The sequence below is a fragment of the Artemia franciscana genome, unplaced genomic scaffold (assembly GCF_032884065.1).
Source record: "Artemia franciscana unplaced genomic scaffold, ASM3288406v1 Scaffold_1714, whole genome shotgun sequence".
Lineage (NCBI taxonomy): Eukaryota > Metazoa > Arthropoda > Branchiopoda > Anostraca > Artemiidae > Artemia > Artemia franciscana.
In genome coordinates, this window is record NW_027062929.1 from 60,001 (window position 1) to 65,683 (window position 5,683).

A 5,683-nucleotide genomic window follows, 5' to 3' on the forward strand; every position below is an offset into this window, starting at 1 on the left:
CATGAAGGGACAGTACCTTTTTAACCCCAGGAAAATCAGAATCATTAAAGAATGTAATACTTATCTGTTAGAGCGCTGACCTAAAATTCTTTATCTAGGTAAAACCTACGTAGAATCGATTTTTCTGACCATGTATGAAATTCATTTAGTTGGCCATCTGCATTGAATGAAAGCAATCTGTATTGCAATCGTGGGTTTTTACCACGAGTTTTTTCCGATTTTACTTAGATGCAGAATTTGAGGTCGGTGTTATAACACATAAGTACCGAAAATTGTCATTAAAAGCTGCAAGTGATGATCAAAAAGAAATGCTCAACTGGTCTTGTAGCTACCAATTTAACCCTATATATCCTAGGAAGTACCTAATTTTACCTCATTTTACTAACCCAGTTATTTATTTTAAGGTAATTTTACAACACTACTATACAATGCACTTAGGAGCTTATTATTTTGGAGGTTGTATGAGGGGGGGATGGCCAAAGGAGATAAGCACTGTGCTTCTTAAAGGTCTGTTCATAGTCAACTACAGTCATGGGAAACGAGAGGCGATAAAGGTGTCTCCTAGAAACAAAGCTCTCTTGTTTTTATGCTAATTATATAAGTAATTAAAACGGTTACTGCTGTACCGCTTTAAGGACTATCTAGTCTACTATCAACCTCTAACTTAACAAATCCCGAACAAATAAGACAAAAAAAAAACGGAATGATGTCGCCTTTTTCTGTTCAGCTGTTTTTACTGATTAAATAGCTTCTTTTTTCTACAGTTCTATTCCAAATTTTCTACTTACTGAAAGAAAAAAAAGTAATAAAATGAAAAAAAGATTCCAATTACCTATGCATCCCTCCTTAAGACTCCTTCAGACCAAATTGGGAATAAAGCCGTTATCTTAGGTCCTTTGGATAGATGAACTAAAAGAAAAAATTTTGTATAGATATTTGGATGGTAGGATGAAAAACATTTATAGCTGTAAATAGAATTTAAATATAATGAAATGATCAAAAATTCTCAAACTGGCTCATTTGAGGGTCGAATTCTGGGGATTCTCCCACTCTCCTTCTGCCTCCAATACCTCTGGTATCACCCAACTCTCAAGCTAATCATAATCCAACGAACATGGTAGCCGTCCACATTATGCTTTATGAACAAAATTTATCAAGACACATCATCTAAAGGACCAAATTTAGCCTTTTTCATTTAGATTCGCTGAATTCCATTTGAAACATTACGATACTGTTACTAATAACAATTCTCAACAGTATAAACCCGCTTGAGGGTCCCTCATTTCCACAAGCTGGTCCTTCGGAAACTTTTTTCAACTAAAGATTTAAAATTTAGCACAATCCAGTCGTAAAATTGGATGTCGGTCACTTTTAGACTTTACTGTCACCACTGAGTTAAGGTTCATGTTCCCTTTGAAAGATTTGGAAGGTTATTTTCCTGCTCTCGTACCGTTTTCCCATCTACAAGAATGAGGGAAATTTTGCTATCATACCATAGATGAGATTCAGTTTAATATATTTACCGACCTTAAATTTTTCAATTTGGTATACAGGGTTTTTAAGATTAAAATAAGTCGAAAGTTTGTTAAAAGCTGAAAAAAAAGGATGATTTTCTATTTCTCTAAGCAAGTTTAGATCCTTCTCTGGAAGAAATTCTAAGTAATATTATAATTATGGTTTCGTGAATACATACACTTGAGACACATAAACCTGATGATATGAGTATCTGGTCCTTTTTTTGTAAGTTACAACTGCTTGCTCGTTTTGAAATTGCTAATTTAAAAGGGGGTATATACCTTGAGCCATTAAAATAAAGTTGTATGTCCAAAACTATTCCAGAAATGGTGGAAATATTGCCAAAACTAGGTTAAGTCGTATATGTGGCCTCACAAAAAAATATTTCATCCAACCAACTCAGAACACAAGACCACAGAACTTAGAGTCTACCAATTTTTGGTATCAAAACAAGGCAACGGCTGAACAAGTTAAAGTCAACTGATGGCGTCTCGCAGAGGACTGATATTTATGTAAATTCAACAGTGTTTGTTTTTTCAACATTTATTTATTTTAAGCTCATTCATGGCAAAAAATCTTTAAACTTTAAAGCATTTTCAAGTTTTGACTCCCAAAAAATTAGTAAAATCAGTTACATTTGAAGATGTCCAAACCTGTATGTTATGTCTGAAAATTCAGACTGGTCACAAAATTCAATATTGGCCTTTACCTAGGAGATTTGAGTGCATCTATTAATTTAAATGGACAACAAGTTGTCCGCCCAAGATATAGAAGTTGTTTGATAATTTTACAGTATATGAAACCTACTAAAGAAATTTTATGATGCCTTGGAATAATACACGAAACTAAGCCCTCCTAAATCCACGATAATACCAATATGAATCCCCCTCCTCTCTTTTCTTTAATCACGCGCCTCCTGAAATTTCAAGGTCCGCCTCGATATTAACTGTTGTCACAATTCCTTCTAATTTAAAATAGGGTATCCATATAAACAACGTTATCCACGAATCAATAATACACAACTCTATGCTTAAGCCCCTGAATGAGCTTTGAGTCCCCCTTCAGACACATTAAAGTACCAAGGACACACAAATAAAAACATATTTTGTCTCGAGGCAACAGATGCTTCCCCTCCATAATGTGGAAAACATATTATATGTCCCAAGCCCTTTGACTTTCTGGATATGGACCCGTCTTGCCCCCACCCCCCAAAAATACTGGAAAATTGCCCCTGTATTTAGCCCTTTGGATCTCTCTTAGGCCACTTTTAACCTGAAAACCCAGCTTTCCGGTGAATTTTCTTTTAGCTGCTAGGCCTATTACCATTGTTTGGTTAAACTTTAGTTAAATGTTCCTATGAACAATGTTGTCAGCAATAAAAAAAAATTAATCAACTGTAAAACAGAAAAAAAATAGCAGAAATTATCTTAAAAATCAGATTTCCTATGAATCTGACAATGCTTTTCATTAGATAAAATTCAAATGTATGAAATCTATTCATTTTAGCCTATATGAGCATTAAGATAGGCCTAACCAAGAAATAGCAAAATTGAAGAGTCAGAATTCCATTTTGAATCTAAATATAACATTAATTTCACCAGACCCCGTCCCCCTAATTCAGGGCTCCCACTTCGTTGTTAAATCACTAGTTTAAGAGAGAGCATATACCTTAACCCATAATAGGAAGTCTAATGTCCCAAACTGCTCGAAAAGTTTCGAATTAATTAATTAAAACCAAAATTTTCCAACATCATAGCTATTGAAAAAAAAAGAAGGGAAAAGGGCAAATTAGAATTACAGCAGATTTGAAAGTGTCCTGACAGTCTCCTTTAAAGGTCACTCGAAGATAACCTTTTCCTGGGGGAATTAGGTTCCTCTTTTAAATCAAATCACAAGTTGTCTAGTACTATATTCATTATTCCATTTCCCTTCCTGTCCCTAGTAGAGTATTCCAAGTTACTCTCTGAGGTCTCCTTCCTTTTTTTTTTCACTTATAGTCAACAGTTTCGAAGAGGAATTTCCCAAGGTGTGGAAATAATTTGATGATTTTATAGTATTTGAAACCCTCAAAAGAAATTTAATGATGCCCTGAAAAAAAGAGAAATCTTATGAATCCACAATAGCATCAATGTGTTTCCTTGAGTTCCCCTCTCTTGTCCTTAATAATATACCTCCTGAAATTTCTGCATCTACCTTGAAATCAATTGTAGCAACAATTTCTTCTAAATCAAGTTGAGATACCCATATTAACAATATTATCCAAAAAGCTAAAGCACCTATCCTTACTTAAGCTACTGAATGAGCCTAGTATCCCCCTTCAGATTCGTTATATATTTTTACCTTATTGGTCCGTCCACATCTTCAAAATGCTTCTCCAGTTTGACATCATCACATTTCGGGGAGAAACGTAGGGAGTAATGTTTCTACGAAGATGAATTTCAACTCTTTTCTTCTAAAATAGGTTTAGGGTACTTGTCAGGTATTCGAAACACACTCAAGAATTAAGCTTAGATTACATCTCAGAAACCCAATTTCATAGCAACAAAAAGAGCTATGAGCTCATATGGCACTTGTGACGAGGCAAGAAGAGCTAAGAGCCAAGAGCTCATATGGTATGAGATCTAACAAAATTTTAAAAATCAATAGATTGATTTAAAAGGAAAATCAGAGGCTTAATGCCGGTCAGGATTTAAAATAAGAGCTCTGAGTCACGATGTCCTTCTAAATATCAAAATTCATTAAGATACGATCACCCACTCGTAAGTTATAAATACCTAATTTTTTCTAATTTTTCCACTCCCTTTAGCCCCCCAGATGGTCAAATCTGGGAAAACGACTTTATCAAGTCAATTTGTGCAGCTCACTGACACGCCTACCAATTTTCATCGTCCTAGTACGTTCAGAAGCACCAAATTCACCAAATCACCGAACCCCTCCCCCCAACTCCCCCAAAGAGAGCGAGTCCAGTACGGTTACGTCAATCACGTATCAACGAAATTTGCTTATTCTATCCACCAAGCTTCATCCCGATTCCTCCTCTCCAAGTGTTTTCCAAGATTTCCCCCTCCAACTCCCCCCAATGTCAGAAGATCTAGTCGGGATTTAAAATAAGAGCTCTGAGACATGAATTTCTTCTAAATATCAAATTTCATTAAGATAAGATCACCTTTTCGTAAGATAAGAATACCCCAATTTTCACATTTTCCAAGAATTCCGGTTTCCCCATCCAACTCCTCCAAATGTCACAGGATCTGGTCGGAATTTAAAATCAGAGCTTTAAAGCAGCAGATCCTTCTAAATATCAAATTTCATTGAGATCTGGTCACCTTTTCGTAAGTTACAAATACCTCAATTTTCAAAATTACCCCCCCCCCCCCAACTCCACCAAAGAGAGCAGATCTGGTCCGGTTATGTCAGTCACGTATCTTAGACAGGTTTTTATTCTTCCCATTCAGTTTCATCCTGATCTCTCCGCTTTAATTATTTTCTAAGACTTTCGGTCCCCCCCCCTAATGCCCCCCCAATGACGCTGGATCCGGTTGAGGTTTAAAATAAGAAATCTGAGTTACGAGGTCCTTCTAAATATGAAGTTTCATGAAGATCCGATCATTTCTTCGTAAGTTAAAATACGTTACTTTTTCTCATTTTTCAGAATTAACCCCCCCCCCCCACAATTGAACAGATCCGTTCCAATTATGTAAATCACGTATCTAAGACTTCTGCTTATTTTTCCCACCAAGTTTCATCCCGATCCCTCCAATCTAAGCGTTTTCCATGATTTTAGGTTCCCCCACCCCAAACTCCTCCAATGTCACCAGATCCGGTCGGGATTTAAAATAAGAGCTTTGAGACACGATATCCTTCTAAATATCAAATTTCATTGAGATCGATCACCCGTTCGTAAGTTAAAAGTACCTCATCTTTTCTAATTTTTCAGAACTAACCCCCCCCCCCCCAACTACCCAAAAGAGAGTGGATCCGTTCCGGTTATGTCAATCATGTATCTAGGAATTGCACTTATTTTTCCCACCAAGTTTCATCCCGATCCCTCCACTCTAAGTGTTTTCCAAAATTTTAGGTTTCCCCCTCCCAACTCCCCCCCAATGTCACCAGATTCGGTCGGGATTTAAAATAAGAGTTCTGAGACACGATATCTTTCAAAATATCA

General features: G+C 36.3%; 1 long non-coding RNA gene across 1 annotated transcript in view; it reads right to left on the minus strand.

Moving 5' to 3' along the window:
* Positions 1-3,969, minus strand: part of LOC136042676 (uncharacterized) — a 47,392-nt gene extending 43,423 nt beyond the window's left edge. Inside the window, exons 1-2 of the long non-coding RNA XR_010621386.1 lie at positions 3,856-3,969; positions 833-909 (exon numbers count right to left, since the gene is read on the minus strand). This is a non-coding gene — a long non-coding RNA (uncharacterized LOC136042676). The remainder of the gene's footprint in view (positions 1-832; positions 910-3,855) is intronic.
* Between the last annotated feature and the right edge of the window lie 1,714 nt (positions 3,970-5,683).